At 45.3% G+C, this 22,225-nt stretch overlaps 1 protein-coding gene across 1 annotated transcript in view; it reads right to left on the bottom strand.

The window, feature by feature from the left end:
- LOC122928945 (nicotinamide N-methyltransferase-like) overlaps positions 1–22,225 on the bottom strand; it is a 257,832-nt gene that overhangs the window by 177,211 nt on the left and 58,396 nt on the right. The gene's annotated exons all lie outside the window — the stretch shown is intronic.

Genomic DNA, 22,225 nt, shown 5'->3' with positions numbered 1-22,225 from the left:
CACATCCTGCAGCATGGGTGGAGAAGGAAGTTAGAGTTAGTGTAGCCTCCCCCTGCTAGGGGAAGGCTGTGTGATAGCGTTCAGGAGTTCCCCTGCATAGGTAAGAAAGAAAGGATCTTATCTCGGCTGAGGCTTGGTCAAATACCCAGTCTGAGCACCTTCAGCCTCAGCTGGATGAAGAAGCAGAAAACTACAGACAATCTCCAGAGTTCCAGGAAGAAAGCATTCCCTGAGAATCCATCTGAGAGATAAGTCCAGAGACCTAGGAGGCCATTCCTCCTCAGCTAGTCTGTCCCCATATAGCAGAAGTTACAGGAAAGTGCAGAAGATTAACCACTTCAACCCCCCTAGCTGAAACACCCTTAATGACCAGGCAACTTTTTACACTTCTGCACTACACTACTTTCACCGTTTATTGCTCGGTCATGCAACTTACCACCCAAATGAATTTTACCTCCTTTTCTTCTCACTAATATAGCTGTTATTTGGTGGTATTTCATTGCTGCTGACATTTTTACTTTTTTTGTTATTAAATCGAAATTTAACGATTTTTTTGCAAAAAAATGACATTTTTCACTTTCAGTTGTAAAATTTTGCAAAAAAAACGACATCCATATATAAATTTTTCGCGAAATTTATTTTTCTACATGTCTTTGATAAATCAGATTAGAGGAAGAATGGAGCTCAAAAAGCCAAAATAATAAATATGTAAATACTTTATTATAAGACATCAATGATTACATACATATAGATGCAGTGGGACAGGATGTCTTTGATAAAAAAAAAAATGTTTGGGTAAAAAAAAATGGTTTGGGTAAAAGTTATAGCATTTACAAACTATGGTACAAAAATGTGAATTTCCGCTTTTTGAAGCAGCTCTGACTTTCTGAGCACCTGTCATGTTTCCTGAGGTTCTTCAATGCCCAGACAGTACAAACACCCCACAAATGACCCCATTTCGGAAAGTAGACACCCTAAGATATTCACTGATGGGCATAGTGAGTTCATAGAACTTTTTATTTTTTGTCACAAGTTAGCGGAAAATTATGATTTTTTGTTTTGATTTTTTGGTTTGATTTTTTTTTCTTACAAAGTCTCATATGACCGGTGAAATCTGAAAGGTGCTCTTTGGAATGTGTGCCCCTTTGCCCACCTAGGCTGCAAAAAAGTGTCACACATCTGGTATCGCCGTACTCAGGAGAAGTTGGGGAATGTGTTTTGGGGTGTCATTTTACATATACCCATGCTGGGTGAGAGAAATATCTTGGCAAAAGACAACTTTTCCCATTTTTTTATACAAAGTTGGCATTTGACCAAGATATTTTTCTCACCCAGCATGGGTATATGTAAAATGACACCCCAAAACACATTGCCCAACTTCTCCTGAGTACGGCTATACCAGCCTAGGTGGGCAAAGGGGCCCACATTCCAAAGAGCACCTTTAGGATTTCACCGGCCCTTTTTTACAGATTTTGATTTCAAACTACTTCTCACGCATATGGGCCCCTAAATTGCCAGGGCAGTATAGCTACCCCACAAGTGACACCATTTTGGAAAGAAGACACCCCAAGGTATTGCATGAGGGGCATGGTGAGTTCCTAGAATTTTTTATTTTTTGTCACAAGTTAGTGGAATATGAGACTTTGTAAGAAAAAAAAAAAAAAAAATCATCATTTTCCGCTAACTTGTGACAAAAAATAAAAAATTCTAGGAACTCGCCATGCCCCTCACGGAATACCTTGGGGTGTCTTCTTTCCAAAATGGGGTCACTTGTGGGGTAGTTATACTGCCCTGGCATTCTAGGGGCCCTAATGTGTGGTAAGTAGTTTGAAATCAAAATGTGTAAAAAATGACCTGTGAAATCCTAAAGGTGCTCTTTGGAATGTGTGCCCCTTTGCCCACCTAGGCGGCAAAAAAGTGTCACACATGTGGTATCGCCATACTCAGGAGAAGTTGGGGAATGTGTTTTGGGGTGTCATTTTACATATACCCATGCTGGGTGAGAGAAATATCTTGGCAAAAGACAACTTTTCCCATTTTTTTTATACAAAGTTGGCATTTGACCAAGATATTTATCTCACCCAGCATGGGTATATGTAAGATGACACCCCAAAACACATTCCCCAACTTCTCCTGAGTACGGCTATACCACATGTGTGACACTTTTTTGAAGCCTAGATGCGCAAAGCGGACCAAATTCCTTTTAGGAGGGCATTTTTTGACATATGGATCTCAGACTTCTTCTCACGCTTTCGGGCCCCTAAAATGCCATGCAGTATAATAAATACCCCACATGTGACCCCATTTTGGAAAGAAGACACCCCAAGGTATTCAATGAGGGGCTTGGCGAGTTCATAGAATTTTTTATTTTTTTGGCACAAGTTAGACTCCTTTATTAGGGGAACAGATAGGGAAATCTGTCACAAAGACCGTGATCGCCGAACAGTGTGCTGTCTTCCTGGCGCTAGAGTTCGACACATCGCGGATCGGGTTGACAGATTACTGGGAGGGGCTGGAGACGATCCAGCGGTCATGGTCTATATCGGAACCAATGACAAAGTTAGAGGTAGGTGGAGAGTCCTTAAAAATGGTTTCAGGGATTTAGGTCAAAAGCTGAGGGCAAGGACCTCAAAGGTAGTATTTTCCGAAATACTGCCTGTACCACGAGCCACACAAGAAAGGCAACGGGAGATTAGGGAGATTAACAAGTGGCTCAAGAACTGGTGTAGGAAGGAGGGGTTTGGGTTCCTGGAGAACTGGGCCGATTTTTCTATCGGCTACAGGCTCTATCGTAGGGACGGGCTGCACCTCAATGGGGAAGGGGCAGCTGTGCTGGGGAGAAAGATGGCTAGAAGGTTGGAGTGTTTAAACTAGGGACTGGGGGGGAGGGTAATTACGTTATAGGAGGGGAAGATAGTGCAGATAGAGACTGGGGGCAAGGTAGTGGGACTGGGGGAGGAATGGAAGGAGGGACTAGAACAGTTCAGAAGGAAAGGTGTAGGGTAAAAAATATACATAAACCTCTCAAATGTATGTATACTAATGCCAGAAGCCTGACTAATAAAACTGGTGAACTGGAATTAGTGATGTGTGAGGAGGACTATGACATAGTGGGAATAACTGAGACATGGCTGGATGATAGCTATGACTGGGCAGTTAATGTACAAGGTTACAGTCTGTTTGGAAAGCATCGTCAAAACCGGAGAGGGGGAGGGGTCTGCCTTTATGTAAAGTCTGGTCTAAAGCCCACACTCCGCGATGATATAAGTGAGGGACATGAACATGTGGAGTCACTGTGGGTAGAGATACATGGAGCTAAAAACAACAATAAATTACTAATAGGAGTTTACTATAAACCACCTAATATACCAGAGTCCACAGAAAATCTACTACTAAACGAGATAGACGAGGCGGCAAATCATAATGAGGTGGTTATTATGGGGGACTTCAACTACCCAGATATAGACTGGGAAACTGAAACTTGTATATCTCATAAGGGAAACAGGTTCTTGGCAATAACCAAAGACAATTACCTCTCCCAACTGGTTCAGGACCCGACTAGAGGGACGGCCATACTGGACTTAGTATTAACCAATAACCCGACAGAACAACAAACGTGCAGGTTGGGGGACACCTGGGAAATAGTAACCATAAAGTAATAACCTTCCAATTATCATTCAAAAGAGCGTTTCTACAGGGAGGAACAAAAATACCAAACTTCAAAAAAGCTAAATTTAGCCAACTAAGAGAGGCCATAGGCCAAACTAACTGGGACAAAGTCCTCAAAAATAAAAATACAGCCACAAAATGGGATATCTTTAAAAATATCCTAAAATCTCATTGTGAGAGGTACATACCGTATGGTATTAAAAGGTTAAGGAACAAAAAAAAACCAATATGGATAAATAGAACTGTAAAGAAAGCAATAAATGACAAAAAGAAAGCATATAATTCACTGAAACAGGAAGGTAGCACGGAAGCACTGAAAAACTATAAGGAAAAAAATAGAACATGTAAAAAACAAATAAAAGCGGCCAAACTAGAGACCGAGAGATTAATTGCCAAAGAGAGTAAAACTAACCCTAAAATGTTCTTCAATTATATAAATGTTAAAAAGTATAAATCTGACGGTGTCGGCCCTTTAAAGAGTAATGAGGGGGAAGTCGCAGAGAGCGACGAGGAGAAAGCAAAGCTGTTAAATATTTTTTTCTCCTATGTATTCACTGAGGAAAATAAATTGTCAGATGACATGCAGAATGCAAAAATAAATTCCCCATTAATAGTGTCCTGTCTGACCCAGGAAGAAGTACATCAGCGACTTAAAAAGATTAAAATAGACAAATCGCCTGGACCGGATGACATACACCCCCGTATCCTAAAGGAATTAAGTAATGTCATAGCCAGACCCTTATTTCTGATATTTGCAGACTCTATACTGACAGGGAATGTCCCACAGGATTGGCGCATGGCATATGTGGTGCCAATATTCAAAAAGGGGCCAAAAACAGAGCCTGGAAACTATAGGCCGGTAAGTTTAACATCTGTTGTGGGTAAACATCTGTTGTGAAGGTTTTCTGAGAGATGCTATATTAGAGCATCTCAACGGAAATAAGCAAATAACGCCATATCAGCATGGCTTCGTGAGGGATCGGTCATGTCAGACTAATTTAATCAGTTTCTATGAGGAGGTAAGTTCTAGACTTGACAGCGGCGAATCAATGGATGTCGTATATCTGGACTTCTCCAAAGCATTTGACACTGTACCACATAAAAGGTTAGTATATAAAATGAGAATGCTCGGACTGGGAGAAAACATCTGTATGTGGGTAAGTAACTGGCTCAGTGATAGAAAACAGAGGGTGGTTATTAACAGTACACACTCAGATTGGGTCACTGTCACTAGTGGGGTACCTCAGGGGTCAGTATTGGGCCCTATTCTCTTCAATATATTTATTAATGATCTTGTAGAAGGCTTGCATAGTAAAGTATCAATTTTCGCAGATGACACTAAACTGTGTAAAGTAATTTACACTGATGAGGACAGTATACTACTACAGAGGGATCTGGATAGATTGGAGGCTTGGGCAGATAAGGTTTAACACTGATAAATGTAAAGTTATGCACATGGGAAGGAAAAATGCAAGTCACCCGTACATACTAAATGGTAAAACACTCGGTAACACTGACATGGAAAAGGATCTAGGAATTTTAATAAACAGCAAACTTAACTGCAAAAACCAGTGTCAGGCAGCTGCTGCCAAGGCCAACAAGATAATGGGTTGCATCAGAAGGGGCATAGATTCCCATGATAAGAACATAGTCCTACCACTTTACAAATCGCTAGTCAGACCACACATGGAGTACTGTGTACAGTTCTGGGCTCCTGTAAACAAGGCAGACATAGCAGAGCTGGAGAATGTCCAGAGGAGGGCATCTAAAGTAATAACTGGAATGGGGCAACTACAGTACCCTGAAAGATTATCAAAATTAGGGTTATTCACTTTAGAAAAAAGACGACTGAGAGGAGATCAAATTAATATGTATAAATATATCAGGGGTCAGTACAGAGATCTATCCCATCATCTATTTATCCCCAAGACTGTGACTGTGACGAGGGGACATCCTCTGCGTCTGGAGGAAAGAAGGTTTGTACACAAACATAGAAAAGGATTCTTTACGGTAAGAGCAGTGAGACTCTGGAACTCTCTGCCTGAGGAGGTGGTGATGGTGAGTACAATAAAGGAATTCAAGAGGGGCCTAGACGTATTTCTGGAGCTTAATAATATTACAGGCTATAGCTACTAGAGAGGGGTCGTTGATCCAGGGAGTTATTCTGATTGCCTGATTGGAGTCGGGAAGGAATTTTTTATTCCCCTAAAGTGGAGAAAATTGGCTTCTGCCTCACAGGTTTTTTTTTTGCCTTCCTCTGGATCAACTTGCAGGATAACAGGCCGAACTGGATGGACAAATGTATTTTTTCGGCCTTATGTACTATGTTACTATGTTACAAGTTAGCGGAAGTCTCCCTTTCCGCTATCTTGGGACAAAAATTTCAATCTTTCATGGACTCAATATGCCCCTCACGGAATACCTTGGGGTGTCTTCTTTCCGAAATGGGGTCACATGTGGAGTATTTACACTGCCCTGGCATTTTAGGGGCCCTAAAGCGTGAGAAGAAGTCTGGAATATAAATGTCTAAAAAATTTTACGCATTTGGATTCCGTGAGGGGTATGGTGAGTTCATGTGAGATTTTATTTTTTGACACAAGTTAGTGGAATATGAGACTTTGTAAGAAAAATAAAATAAAAATAAAATATCTATTTCCGCTAACTTGTGCCAAAAAAAATGTCTAAATGGAGCCTTACAGGGGGGTTATCAATGACAGGGGGGTGATCAGGGAGTCTATATGGGTGATCACCCCCCTGTCATTGATCACCCCCCTGTAAGGCTCCATTCAGACGTCGTATGTGTTTTGCGGATCCGATCCATGTATCCGTGGATCCGTAAAAAACATATGGATGTCTGAATGGAGCCTTACAGGGGGGTGATCAATGACAGAGGGGTGATCAATGACAGGGGGGTGATCAGGGAGTCTATATGGGTGATCACCCCCCTGTCATTGATCACCCCCCTGTAAGGCTCCATTCAGACGTCTGTATGTGTTTTGCGGATCCGATCCATGTATCCGTGGATCCGTAAAACACATACGGACGTCTGAATGGAGCCTTACAGGGGGGTGATCAATGACAGGGGGATGATCAATGACAGGGGGGTGATCAGGGAGTCTATATGGGTGATCACCCCCCTGTCATTGATCACCCCCCTGTAAGGCTCCATTCAGACGTCCGTATGTGTTTTGCGGATCCGATCCATGTATCCGTGGATCCGTAAAAAACATACGGACGTCTGAATGGAGCCTTACAGGGGGGTGATCAATGACAGGGGAGTGATCAGGGAGTCTATATGGGTGATCACCCCCCTGTCACTGATCACCCCCCTGTAAGGTTCCATTCAGACGTCCGTATGTGTTTTGCGGATCCGATCCATGTATCCGTGGATCCGTAAAAATCATACGAATGTCTGAATTGAGCCTTACAGGGGGGTAATCAATGACAGGGGGGTGATCAATGACAGGGGGGGTGATCAGGGAATCTATATGGGTGATCACCCCCCTGTCATTGATCACCCCCCTGTAAGGCTCCATTCAGTAGTCCGTATGTGTTTTGCGGATCCGATCCATGTATCCGTGGATTCGTAAAAATCATACGGACGTCTGAATGGAGCCTTACAGGGGGGTGATCAATGACAGGGGGGTGATCAATGACAGGGGGGTGATCAGGGAGTCTATATGGGGTGATCATGGGTGATCAGGGGTTCATAAGGGGTCAATAAGTGACGGGGGGTGTAGTGTAGTGGTGTTTTGTGGTACTTTACTGAGCTACCCGTGTCCTCTGGTGGTCGATTCAAGCAAAAGGGACCACCAGAGGACCAGGCAGCAGGTATATTAGACGCTGTTATCAAAACAGCGTCTAATATACCTGTTAGGGGTTAAAAAAATCGCATCTCCAGCCTGCCAGTGAACGATCGCCGCTGGCAGGCTGGAGATCCTGTCTCTTACCTTCCGATCCTGTAAACGCGCGCGCCTGTGTGCGCGCGTTCACAGGAAATCACGGCTCTCGCGAGATGACGCGTATATGCGTCACTCTGCGCAGAGCTGCCGCCTCCGGACCGCGGATCTGCGTTCGGCGGTCCGGAGGCGGTTAATTCCTGTCACAATTGCAGAGCTACCAAGCAGACGACTTTTCCTGCAGGCTCCAAATTTAAAACAGAGATATTTATTCCTGCCAATGATTGCCAAAACCTGCTGGGACCAAAAGACCAGAGCTGTATATGCAACACGCCAGACCTGCAGGGTATAGCGAGGTGAGGTCACGGTTATGGGCAATCGAGGGTTACTCACTGTATTGGAGAACCCTGGGCAGGCGCGTGGCAGTGAAGGAGAGGTAGACACGGTTCCTCTGGGGCACACTCTGTATATAGGGACCAGGCCTGATGGTGGATGAGGTGCCCTGGATGTTACGGGTATTTTGAGTGCCTGGGGCAAGGTCCCGTTAAGGTTCGTGACGCCAGTGCCTTTGACGGTGGCACACCGGTTGGTAGTTGGAATGATGGAGGTACACAGGTAGTATAGTGAACCAAACGTTACTTTACTGAACAGTCCAACTTTGTACATCAGATGGTAACACAGTCTTTAAATCACAGTTTCACAAGTAGGCTTTCTCCACAAAATGGCAGGTATTAATTATGCAAGATACGCAGAGGGTAAATTCACAATGCACTCAGAAGCAGGTTGTACCTTTCCTCAGAAATAGTGTACACTGTTCTTTCTAGAACTCCTGTCTGGCTTTCTATCCCAAGGCCCGGATGCCTAAATGGTGGCTTAAATCCTTGGTAAATATCTCTTCCTCTGGTATTAAATAAATCCTTGCTTTACTTTGTAATGCATCTTCCCATCAGGGTTACTTAGCTTTCCCTGTGATGTCCTTACTTGTCTGGTGGATGACTGTGGGTTTCTCCCAGGAGGTTCTGTCCTGCTACTGGGGTGACTTCAGAGCTAACTAAGGCTCTCTTGGCTTCAGGCAGGCTAGGTCTCCTCACTAGCCTCCTGGTCATAGCTAGCAGCCGGGGCTATCAAGCTGCATGTCAGGAGGAGGCCCTCTAACCTCTGTCTTCTCAGACTCCTGACTCTGCACATTTATACTAGGGGCTCCCTATCTCCCTCTAGTGTCTGGGATGTCTAACTACACCCAACTAGGCCTGCTATTGCATCATACAGGGGAAACATTGCATGTAAAACACATTAGAACCTACATTAAATGCACAATTAAATATGACATATCTGCCCCTTGTGAGCAGGAGTAACGCGCACACCAATTGACCCTTGTGTAGTGCCCACCCCTACCTAGTGGGACACTACATACCCCCACGCTATAACGTTGCCCGTCCTCGGCGCAACATGGAAGAGGCCCTGCCCAGCTGGATACTGCGCCTGTAATAGAAAAATAATGCAAAGCAGGAAAACACATCTACATTTGCGAGAAATACATTATATGCATATATCAGGCAGTTCCACTGGCTTAGGAACAAGTAACGGTGAAAAGGGGCGTCGTTCTCTTCTCTCAGGATAACATAAGGGAACAGGGGCGCTGACCTGGCACAGCGTATCAATAAATACCAGGATAGTCCATAGAAAACTTTAAAGTGCAAATTGTCCATAATAGAACAGTTGTAGACCAAAGAAAATGTAAAAACATTGAATAACAATTCTTGGAGGCTCAAAGAACAAACATGAGTCCGTACCCAGGTTCTTTTTCTTCAGACAAGTAAGGATTTCCCAGACAGTAAAGCAAGAAGAATAGGATCACAGAGGCTCGCATATGGTGGAGTCCATCTCTGGGCACATTTCTTTAAAATAGTAGCAAAATCTCAGAGGCTCATGTGCATTAGAGTCTATCCCTGGGCGCATTCTTTTCAATTTGAGTTGCACAATAAAAGTGACAGCACATAAAATAGTCCTCATTATTTAAATGGCATATATAAAACAAGTGCTGCAATACCCTTAATCAACCTGAAAAGGGGATGAAAGGGTTAAAGGTGCAACTTATCAATAGGCACAACTGGGTTCAAATATTGCAGAAGCAGGCAGGAGGTCCTGTAAAACAAGATGGCCTTGATGCACGTGATATTTCAGTGGTTTGCCGCCTCCACTGAGCCGTGGGTAACTAGCAGCAGCAACAGAGGGCCAAAACAAAGGACTCCTGTCCTGAAAGGGTTAAATCCTCTTTGATAGGGTCCCTTGGCAAAAAGAAATCAAACATCAAGGGCCTAGCAGGCCAATTCACAGGGGCAAATCATATCCACCAGGCATCTCAGTGGTGCTCCCTGGCTCCATTTGTATATTGGGCCTGTATTGAGGATCAACAGACGGATGTGCCCACAACACTGTATTGGGGGGCAACTGTAGCATGAATGGACCCCTAATAGGTATAGGCCCCATAGGCCTAGGGGTGATCAAAGTTGCTGACCGCACTGATGCAGGCATAACGATAGTGGGCTGCTGCACTGGCCTGGGTACCGCTGCTGCAAGCGGTCCGGTGGGTTCTTAGACGACTGGCTCTGTGCGCCGGTGCACAGCGTAAGAAGACCTCACCGCAGGTGCCGATACTAAGGAGGGCCGGCTGGAAGGGACAGGTACTCTCACCTTAGACCCGGAGACGTCCGAGTCCTCAAGTCCTTTTTCTTTAAGGTCAGGTGGAGTCTGGATCCTGGCGGAGGCAATCTGGCGCAGCTCCCGTAGTTTCTTCTCCAGCCGCACGATCTGGTCGTCCAGGCTTTCGGAGTCGGGGTCGCTGTCCTCCGCTGTCGCCGTCGGCACTTGTAAGGTGGATGGCACGTCCTGCGCAGCCGCTGCAGGCTCAGGTGAGGCGTCCGCTTTTCTTCCTCTTCGGATATTCTCCAGGGTAGCACGGAATCTTTCTGCATCTTGTAGTTCACAGTACAGTTTTCTCCCTGCAAGGCAGCTCAGGTGAGGGCCATGGGCTTACCCTCTTCTCCACCACTGTTGGTTGCCAAAATACATTCGGGCCAATGAAGGAGCCCCATTCTTGAAAGGCATGATGGGCCGGTTCTGGAGAGCACACAGGTTCGCGCTCGCAGCCAGGGTGGTCCTCATCAAAATCCCAGTCCTCCGTTTTCTTTTTAGGACGGGACACAGCAGTGGCGTAGGGGCCTCGCAGGCCCTCAGCAGGGGTGAACTCGACCTCCTCTCCCTCGCGGAGGTTATGCAAATTCTCTGTGAGGTAGCTCCGCTTGACGGACCTCCGATTAACATACAAGTCTCTTCCAGTAAGATAGTCCTTGATAAAACCGAAGCCTCGGTCCTTGTCAAAGGCCACAACCAACCCCATTCTCCTTTCCAGGCGGGGTTGGGCATCAGTGTGGCACTCATGAACGGTCTTTGCCAGTTCTTCATAATAGATTTTTGTCTTGGTCGTTTTCTTTATTGCGGCCTCCCGGATCTCTGCCCTCAATGCTGACCACTTAAACGAGGGCTGGAAAAAGTCTCTCCAGGAGCCATAGTAGGTCTCCGGTTGCGTCCTCGGTGGCGGGCAGGCGGGTCTCTCCGGTCCCGGAGAGTAGGCCGGTGGAGCGTCCTCTTGTTCTACACCAACAATATTCATTGTTAACAGGTCAGGCGCAGACATTTCAGCAGAGCAGTCCTCACTCCTCAACATGCTCGATCCTTCTCTGGAGAGCGACAGGGTGGCGCCAACAATTGCAGACAGATCCTCCCATTGCGCTGGGAGGCCGCCCCCCAGGTACTCCAGTATGGGGGAGGCGGAGTCCATTTCAGCAGACATGCAAATGTCCAGACAGGGCGGTGGCGCCAGCATATAGCCTTCCCGCACTTTTCAGCAGAAGGCGCCAATTTTTACCGCCAATTTAGGATGAAGATGACGCAGCAAACAAATCAAATCAAGCTAAGCGGCCATCTTTGAGCAAAATAGCTGTCTTTTCATTGACATCAAGCGGTGGCTTAAATAAGCAGAAAACAGTCCATACAATGCAATCTCCACACCGCAATTATTACAGTTCACTTTGGCCCAGCAATTTTCAATAAAACAATTGGGGCTTGTCACTTTAAGGCAATTTACAGCACACAGTTTTTATATCCGCAATGGCGCAGGAATGTTCGTATCCTGTTCGTGACGCCAATTTATGCAACACACCAGACCTGCAGGGTATAGCGAGGTGAGGTCATGGTTATGGGCAATCGAGGGTTACTCACTGTATTGGAGAACCCTGGGCAGGCGCGTGGCAGTGAAGGAGAGGTAGACACGGTTCCTCTGGGGCACACTCTGTATATAGGGACCAGGCCTGATGGTGGATGAGGTGCCCTGGATGTTACGGGTATTTTGAGTGCCTGGGGCAAGGTCCCGTTAAGGTTCGTGACGCCAGTGCCTTTGACGGTGGCACACCGGTTGGTAGTTGGAATGATGGAGGTACACAGGTAGTATAGTGAACCAAACGTTACTTTACGGAACAGTCCAACTTTGTACATCAGATGGTAACACAGTCTTTAAATCACAGTTTCACAAGTAGGCTTTCTCCACAAAATGGCAGGTATTAATTATGCAAGATACGCAGAGGGTAAATTCACAATGCACTCAGAAGCAGGTTGTACCTTTCCTCAGAAATAGTGTACACTGTTCTTTCTAGAACTCCTGTCTGGCTTTCTATCCCAAGGCCCGGATGCCTAAATGGTGGCTTAAATCCTTGGTAAATATCTCTTCCTCTGGTATTAAATAAATCCTTGCTTTACTTTGTAATGCATCTGCCCATCAGGGTTACTTAGCTTTCCCTGTGATGTCCTTACTTGTCTGGTGGATGACTGTGGGTTTCTCCCAGGAGGTTCTGTCCTGCTACTGGGGTGACTTCAGAGCTAACTAAGGTTCTCTTGGCCATAGCTAGCAGCCGGGGCTATCAAGCTGCATGTCAGGAGGAGGCCCTCTAACCTCTGTCTTCTCAGACTCCTGACTCTGCACACCCTCTCCCTGTCTGGGCCTGGACATTTATACTAGGGGCTCCCTATCTCCCTCTAGTGTCTGGGATGTCTAACTACACCCAACTAGGCCTGCTATTGCATCATACAGGGGAAACATTGCATGTAAAACACATTAGAACCTACTTTAAATGCACAATTAAATATGACATTTCTGTCCCTTGTGAGCAGGAGTAACGCTGTACTGCTGCTGCCACCCACCAATGGGCTGATAGCAGGGAGGGGGAGGGGAGGGGCTAATGCCACTGCACCACCAATGAATATCGTTTATGCTTACAATACAAACGCAGGCTGCCATGCGGGTGCCGGACACATCCCATACCCGGCACCCAGCCTCTATGACTGCGCGCTGCGATCTGCCGCTATTAACCCCCTCAGGTGCTGCACCTGGGAGGTTAATACCGGCGTATCGCAGCGCGCAGTCATAGAGGCTGGGTGCCGGTGTTCTGCCAGATTTCTATAGCTTGCCGAAAGTCTATAGCGGAAGTCACGTGGTGTGCTGCGCAAGCGCACAAGCGTACTTCAGCGAAGCATTCCTGCTGCCTCCACTGGAGTAGTTCGCACATCGCGCGTGCGCAGACTTAAGGGTATTAGCTTTCTTAAAGTGACAGTCATCTCCATTAATCTACATGAATTTGTACCCTCGCGGGCTCGCTTTGCTCGCCACGCATCGGGCTCGGCTTCGCTGCGCTCGGCATTTAGTAAAATTAACTCTATGCCGCCATTGATAGTAAAGAAGGAAACGGATGGTAAAGAAAGAGATGGATAGTCTCTTTCTTTACCATCCATTTCCTTCTTTACTATCAATGGCGGCATAGAGTCAGCTTTACTAAATGCCGAGCGCAGCGAGGCCGAGCCCGATGCGTGGCGAGCGAAGTGAGGGTACAAATTCATGTAGATGCTGTATTTTACTGGAGGTGACTGGAGGTGACTGTCACTTTAAGGCGATGATTCGGATGATTTGTGGAAGTGCGCTTGTGCGCTTGCGCAGCGCACCACGTCACTTCCGCTATAGACTTTCGGCAAACTATAGAAATCTGGCAGAACACCGGGTATGGGATGTGGCCGGCACCCGCATGGCAGCCTGCGTTTGTATTGTAAGCATAAACGATATTCATTGGTGGTGCAGTGGCATTAGCCCCTCCCCTCCCCCTCCCTGCTATCAGCCCATTGGTGGCAGCAGCAGTACAGGGGGGAGGGACCGCCTCCTTCTCCAACTGCGGGGACGCTTACTGTATATTTCCCTATCGCCGATGTTGCATGCACAGACAATGAGGAGGATGAGCGTCGGCGCCGACGATACGAGGTGGATGTGTCACATTTGGCATACGTACGCCGTTGCAGGGTATGCAGTTATGTCTACTGTACACAATATGTGTGTGGCCTCATGAAAAATACATTAACCACGCGTGTGCTGGCGGAGGAGAGCGAGGATGGCTCCTCCACAATTCATCCCAGCTGCCAAACTGTTTAGGTTCTGGTATTTACTGGCATTTCATTCAGCCACAGTAATAAATACCAGCTATTCCGGGGCTTGCAGTGTACAGCAGGATGCTGCATGCGTGTGCCCTGTCTGTGTGCAGATGTCTTTGTACGTCAATGTTTATATGCGGTTCTCCGCCATGCACTGTCCATTGGTACTATACTGTCTCTACACATGACCCAGAACACATAAGGTTAATCTATACCGCCATCTGCTTCTGTGCCAGTGTGGAAAAGTACATAGGCTGTCACCCACGTGATGCCCAAGCTCTGTCCTGTCAGTGTACACCAAGACCCGTGTTGGTCAGCGCCGGTGGCCACTTCTGATTTTGAGGCACACGTATACCCAGAGCTCAGGCGCATCCAATGTGCTGCCTATAGTATGCCCCTTGTAGTGTACCCATCTACAGTATTATAAATTAGAATCATTGGTGGCGCAACCCTAGGTAAGACATGTGTGTTTGTTTGTTTTTTATTATACCGTAATTATATGCATTTTAAATTTGGCGACTAAAAATTTCAATTTGGCTCCTAAATTTTTCAGGTTAGGAGGCAATGGCTCCTTGATATTTTTTTTAGTCTGGAGCCCTGCACTAGAGGCCAATGTGGCTCTGAGAAAGAGGAAGCTGAACTGTTTCTGGGATGCACAAGAGGTAGGAGGAGCCAGAAGTTCCCGGTGTTTGAGTCCTGGCTAGAGGTGGGAGTGCCCTGAGAGCTGGAAGAGGATGGCTGCCATGTTAGGAGCAAAGTAAAGGCTAGTGATGGGACATGGAGCCTGACCGATGGAGTCCTGAGAAGCTGGCTGTGCTGGAGACAGGCCAAGATAGACTCTGAACTGAAGTGCGGCAGCTGTGACCCAGAGAAAAAGACTACACAGTGTGTTACAGAGGAGTGGGACAGTGTGTCATAAACCACTACAAGCCGGATCCTTCCTGCCAGAGCTGAAGAGGATCTGCATCTGCTGTAACCAGAGAGAGAAAGACAGACAAGCAAGCGACCGGACCTGGAGCCAGACTGCATCTTATGGAATCAAGGAGAATCTGCAGAACTGTGAGTGGCACCGGTGCTTATCTGTGATAGGTTATAGAGTCAGTGCGCTGTAGAAGCGTCCCCTGGGTAGCAGGGTTAGATAGGAGTATACTAGCTGAGTGTAGCCTGGACTCTGATGTGTATACTGTGGAACGCATTTATTCTAACTTGTGTTCATGTAATCTGTGTAAACCTGTTTATACTGTTAATCTGATGTTCCGGCAGTTACATCTGGTTCTTTAATAAAGCCGTTTTTTGTTTCAGTCTCCTTGTCCGCTACTGTACTGCAGTCTCTCCCTCCTCTGACCGCTACAACTACACTCAAATTTATTTCAAGTGAGCCAGGAGTCCAGCCGTACACAGGTAGGAGACACTGTGACACAATTCCCACTACTCTACAGAGACACTATAAGCCATTATTCTGGCATTTCTGACCTGGGATGTGCGTTATAACACCTTGGAAGGGCCCTGTCACAACCAGACAGCTGAGAAGCTCTGACAGAAGCCTTTCAGAACCTCCTCCTTGAGTTTTCTTTGTTGTGCTGTTCAGTTCCTCATCTCGTTAACCTCTCTCAGCTGTCATGTAGTTGGACTGATTGCTTCCCTTTAAATTCCTCCCCATAATGCATTACTGGGCGGCTTATACTACTTCCTGGAGTGTGTGTGCACGCGCATGCTGATCCTGTTTTCCAGTCTGCTATAAAGTTAAGTGCTGAACATTTATCTGTTATTTTCTGTTTGCTGGATCCCAGGTGACCCTGACTCCCTCTGTGTCTGGTGTAGGGAGCCGGTGGTCGTGTCCCCTCACTATTGTAGGGTGTTCAGGGGTTATATAGTCGAGGTACGTGGATATGCAACCATCCACCTCTGGGATCTTTGCATAGGCTGAGCAGCCAGTGAAAGTCTCAGGTCTTGTGCAGGGGTCTCCCTTTTGGTTCCTTAGCTTTGGATCCAGTGAGTCATATATGCATGTTGCTTTGTCCTGTTTCCTGTACACCGTCCGTGACAGGCCCTGGGATAGTACACTGCACACGCTGCAATTGGCATCACGAACAAATACAGACTATTATACACCTGACCCGGCCACTGCATTAAAGTGGTGTCAGAGTACACGTATCCTGGCCATTGCACATCTTTCCCCTTCCCTAAGTAACCCCAATACATCTATAAAGCCTGATTCCAAACAGAATCGTGCCAGGGGGTATCCTTGTGCCTTGCTATAGGTAACTTCTTCCATTGAGATCCTATCAGTTTCTGGATTGATGACAGAATTAAAGTCCCCAATAACTATCAAGGGACATTCAGGTCATTGGTCCATAAAAGTTAGCAGACAATTAAGTGCATAAAAGGAAAATGGTGGAGGTATATAAATAAAAGCCAGAATACATAAAGTACCAGCAAATTTGCATAGAGAAATGCAAATCTACCTTGTTTGTCAATAGAGGATGCCCAGCAGACAAAGTTTGTCATGATTGTGGAGTGATACATCTGTCTGGCCCATCCCCTATTGATCCGCCTGACCGTTTCCTCAGTGAAATGAGTTTCAACTAAGCAAACAATAGCTGGTAGATGTCTTTCTATTAAATCAAAAACCGCCAGTCTTTTTAACTTATCCCCCAAACCCCGAACATTCCATGTTAAGATTGTAATTGACATAAATCAATCAATAAATTCCAGAAAAGAAGAGACTTCAAGCTCCCAACCGCCCATCCCCTCCTCCAGCCCACCACCACGACACAAAAAAAAGGAAAACACGGATTTAGCAAGCATGTGCCTATATTTTGTTCCGATCACGAGACCTGGGGTATATAAAAAAAATTGTTTCCCCATTAAAAATTATCCAAAATTTAGCTGGGTAGACAAATGAGAACTTTATGTCCCTTTCTTGCAGCCGTTTTTTAACCAAAGCAAAACTTTGTCTCATTTCTTGGATCTCTTTGGAAAAATCAAGGAAAAAGGACACTTTACTTCCATTGTATAGGATGGGGGGCATACCTTAGGCCTTCTCAAAATGGTATTGTGACGAACTGCGACCGCCGCTGCCACAATACGTCACGAAACCGTCACAGCGCCCCTAGCGGTCAATCCGCAAACAGGCCTCCCAGCCACTTTCAGCACACCGACAGTCTAACTTGAATCCGTACAGTCGATAGGCTGAAAGCGCAGGGAGTGGACCGCCGATTGACCGCAAGTAAGCGTGTGCGCGACCGGACTGGAACCACACACAGGGTAGTTTAACTGCCACCACCTTGCAATTTATGGGAGCAAGGAACCCACTATCTAGATAACAGAACCGAGTATCTTTCTCTTCGGAGAGGCTAGGGTAAGTTTTTGCAGTGTTTGAAAACAGGCATATGGCTAGAGAAATGACTTGGAGGTCATTTATTAAATATATATACATATATATATATATATAGTTATATACACAAATTATCACAATGTACAGTAATTATTAAAACAATAATCAAGGGAAGTATAGTCCAATAAACAAAAAGAGAGAAAAGAAAGAAAATACTTATTTTCCGCAGAAGAGATGTCCGTTGGTGAAATAGTCCGTTGCAGGGATAAAGTCCAAGAAGCCTTTGTCCAGTGTAATATGCCTACAGCCCATGGGTTCTCTGGCTGAGGCCCTCTTCAGGTGTTGTTAAAAGTGGAGAACTCCTTTAGCAGATTCTAGGTCTTTGTTATAAAGGGTCCCAGAATCAAGACGGGGAATTGAGAGTCCGCCTGCTGGGCAGGCTGTATTCCTGAGGTGAATGTCAATTCTGAAATATGGCATGTGCCATATCGCGGGATGTCTCCGCTGTACACAAGTAACAAGCTCATATTCACATTCCCCACAAAATATTGAGTTCAGGGATACCAAATCTGACTTGACTATTATAACTGGTTCTCTGATGGGGTAACACCATAACTTTATCTGGGCATCTCCTAGAGTTATATTTGTCATATGTACATGTCCAGTGAATTCTGAGTGACACGATGATGTAATTTTTACGTCTGTAAGATGCATGGTCTCTAAAAAAGGTAAAAATCATATCTCAGATTCATGTTGCAATCTGGGAAACTTTGGTGCCGGCCTGTCTGCAGCAAGCTAGCTTACAGACCCTTATGGCAGCGACACCAAATGGCTCCCCCCAGGTGCAGTCTTCACACCTAGCTGTGATATCTCTGCAGAAAGGGAAGCTCTTTTGTCAACCTAAGGAAGCCAGCTGTAATTGCGTTATCTGTTGGGCATCTATTGACTGACTTGAACAAAAGGACTGTTGTTCTCTGGGTACACTGTTGTTGTTCTCTGGGTACACAGGAGGAGACGCTCCTAGTAATCAAATTGTAGGTTCTGGGGCCTAGGGAAATAATTACTGTTTAATAGACCTACTGATCAATAAGGGAGAGTAATATTGATAATATTGGGAGGACGGTTCAATATTCTCGCGGATCATCCGTGACAGGTATCCCTGTCCCGTCAGGCCAATATCTTTGCCAAAAATACCCGTGGCTGCCGTCCTGGGATAGGTTTCCCCCCTGGGACCCGATGTGCTCTTTCAACCAGAAACAATGGTGAATAATGTTCCTTTCCAAATTTCTCCAAAATTAAAGTCTGTATCATTTCCGCTGAGCTTTTCCCTTCTGCGCCCTCAGGTAAACCTATAATTCTAAAATTGCATCGCCTCAATCTGTCCTCTAAATCCACCACTTTTCTTTTAATAGTATTCACTTCCATACTCAGGGAGGAGATTTCAGATTTAAATGTTGTAACTTCAATCTCCAGGGCCCCCACAGATTTTTCTATAGTTGTAACTCTGTCCCGTATCTTTGAAACATCCTCCCTTATCAACATCACATCAGACTGGATTACCCCGAGTTGCATGGAGATATCTTGTATCAGTTCTCCATTTTTTTTAACCGCCACTAGAATTTCTTTTAATGGGGCAGATTCAATAAACAACAAATCATTGGTATCAACTGTCTCCTCTCCCTCCTCCTGTGGGTAATCATCCGCTAGTTCTTCAACTGTAGGTGAAGCGTTTTTTTTTTACATTGGGATCCCGCTGATCGCCTATTTTGCTTAGGGCCCATTTTTCTCTCTTTTTCTTCACTCCCTCCTTCCCTCTCCTCTGTTAGGCCCCTTTCACATGGCGAGTATTCCGCACGGGTGCAATGCGTGAGGTGAACGCATTGCACCCGCACTGAATCCTGACCCATTCATTTCTATGGGGCTGTGCACACGAGCGGTGATTTTCACGCATCACTTGTGCGCTGCATGAAAATCGCAGCATGCTCCTCTTTGTACGTTTTTCACGTAACGCATACCCTATAGAAATGAATGGGGTTGCGTGAAAATCGCAAACATCCGCAAGCAAGTGCGGATGCGGTGCGATTTTCACGCACGGTTGCTAGGTGACGATCGGGATGGGGACCCGATCATTATTATTTCCCCTTATAACATGGTTATAATGGAAAATAATAGCATTCTGAATACATACAGAATGCATAGTACAATAGGGATGGAGGGGTTAAAAAAAAATGTAAAAAATTTTTACTCACCTTAATCCACTTGTTCGCTCAGCTGTCATCTCTTCTGTCTTTATCTGTGAGCAATAGGACCTTTGATGACGTCACTACGCTCATCACATGATCCATCACCACGGTGATGGATCATGTGATGGACCATGTGATGAACGCAGTGACGTCATCAAAGGTCCTATTGCTCACAGATGAAGACAGAAGAGACGCGGGCTGCGCGAACAAGTGGATTAAGGTGAGTTAATATTTATTTTTTTAACCCCTCCAGCCCTATTGTACTATGCATTCTGTATTCAGAATGCTATTATTTTCCCTTACAACCATGTTATAAGGGGAAATAATACAATCTACACTACAACTAACCCAAACCTGAACTTCTGTGAAGAAGTTCAGGTCTGGGTACCACAGTCGTTTTTTTATCACGCGCGTGCTAAACACATTGCACCCACGCAATAAAAATTGAACATCGGAACGCAATCGCAGTCAAAACTGACTGCAATTGCGTTCCTACTCGCGCGGGTTTGCTGCAATGCACCGGGATGCATCCAGACCTAATCCGGACACGCCCGTGTGAAAGAGGCATTCATCTTTTTCTTCTCTCCCCTCTTCTCTTTTCTTTTTTTAACCCCCTTTCCCTCTTCTCTTCCCTTTGCTCTCTGATAACCCCCTGATTGATCTTGTCACCACCTTACTGCTTCTACCAGACCAGTAATTTAATATTACTCAGGGGGAGTTTTTTCAGGCTCAAGAATGTTTTACTGTTTTGAGCAGACAGGGCACCAGGAGAGAGAGATCTATTAAAGGGAGCATTCACTAAGAGCAGGGGAAAAAAAGGAAAAAATAAAATAAAAAAATTAGGCACAGTCACGGCTTGTCTCACCAGGTTCCATATCACAACCAGGAAAAGCACAGCGGTTCACTGAAAGGTACCAGCATGAGATTCCATCACGAGTCCTACTCCAGTCAGCAGAAGACAGCACAAAGGGCAAAAACAGGGGATCCAACTGGAGGGAAAGCAGACAATACTTGGAGATCTGCAGGGAGAACATGGAGGGTTTCCTGGACACAGAAGGGTGGCAGGCAAAATACACAAGGAGAGGAGGACATGAGGCTAGGGCACCTGGAGATCCACCGACCGCCCAGGACAGAGAGGATAGGAGAAACCCAAAGGCACCAGGGACGTCATCCAGCCATGGGACAATGAAGGACCAGTCAGGGACGGACGATTGTAGAGCATACCTCGAGCGCTTAGCTTGCTCCGCGCCAGGTGGTGAGGTTGGAGGAGGGGAGGAGGACACGACGCAGGATATCTATGTCATCACATCTTCCCAGCCATGCTAAAAATTGGGTTTTATAATGAGTGCTTCAAAATGCACACATGCAAGTGATGCTTGGGTGCCCACATAGTTTTGCCCACTGGTATGTCATAGAAACTTGCTGATGTAAACAATAAACTTTATTTTTGATCAAGAGACACAGGAAGCTTGGTGCTCACTGTCACTTTAAGTGATTACAGTCTATAAAAGGTACAATAGGTTGGTGGCTTCTCTCGTACTTCATGGGTGAAGCCTCATGCTCATGGCCGTATATTGTGTCTGATCAGCATCTTTTGCAGATTGCACAGACCCTTTAATTTCTATGGGTCCGCAAAAGAAACAAAAAAAAATCCTTGTGCTGTCTGCATCCATTCCAAAAACTATAAAACAATACAAACAAAACCTATTCTTGTCTGTATTGCGGACAAGAACTGTCAATTGTAGTGATGGTAGTGAGAAAAATTAGGGGTGCATACTGAAGGTGTCTGTATTTTGCAGATCAATGGTTTGTGAACTGAAAAAACTTATACTTTAACAGAAAAACAGTAGTATCATATTAACAGTAACAGTAATATTCTGTACAGGTGAAACTTGAAAAATTAGAATTTCGTGCAAAAGTCAATTTATTTCAGTAATGCAAATTAAAAAGAATTGCATTACTGCATCTTTAAATTAGAATTTTGTGAAAAGGTTCAATATGCTAGGCTCAAAGTTTCTCACTCTAGTCAGCTAATTAATCCATACCCCCTGAGCAAAGGGTACCTCAAAATTGAGACTTTGGGGTTTCATAAGCTGTAAGCCATAATCATCCAAATTATAACAAATAAAGGCTTGAAATATCTCGCTTTGCATGTAATGAGTCTCTCTCATATATTAGTTTCACCTTTTAAGTTGCATTACTGAAATAAATGAACTTTTCACAATATTCTAATTTTTTGCGTTTCACCTGTATATAGTAAGTAGCAACCCAGTCAAGGTACAGAGGAGTTATAAACCAGTAGTGAAGTTTGTCAATCTGGGACAAAAACAGGTATATTGAAGTAATAAAAATAGCAAAGTGCAGGGTATTAATCACAGTAACTGGCAGTGTGAGAGCAGTGGTGGAGACAGAAGGGATTTTCCAGGGCACTGAGCTGTAATCAGAGGTTTATTTCTAGATCAGAGATTCTTTATGTTTATTCAGATCCGAATCTCTCATCTCTAATGTTGAGCTCGGCTGTTTCCGGCAATGCCATAGACAGAATGGGG

This window comes from Bufo gargarizans, chromosome 2 (assembly GCF_014858855.1).
Source record: "Bufo gargarizans isolate SCDJY-AF-19 chromosome 2, ASM1485885v1, whole genome shotgun sequence".
NCBI classification, from domain to species: Eukaryota; Metazoa; Chordata; class Amphibia; order Anura; family Bufonidae; genus Bufo; species Bufo gargarizans.
This window is presented reverse-complemented; position numbering and strand designations above follow the sequence as displayed.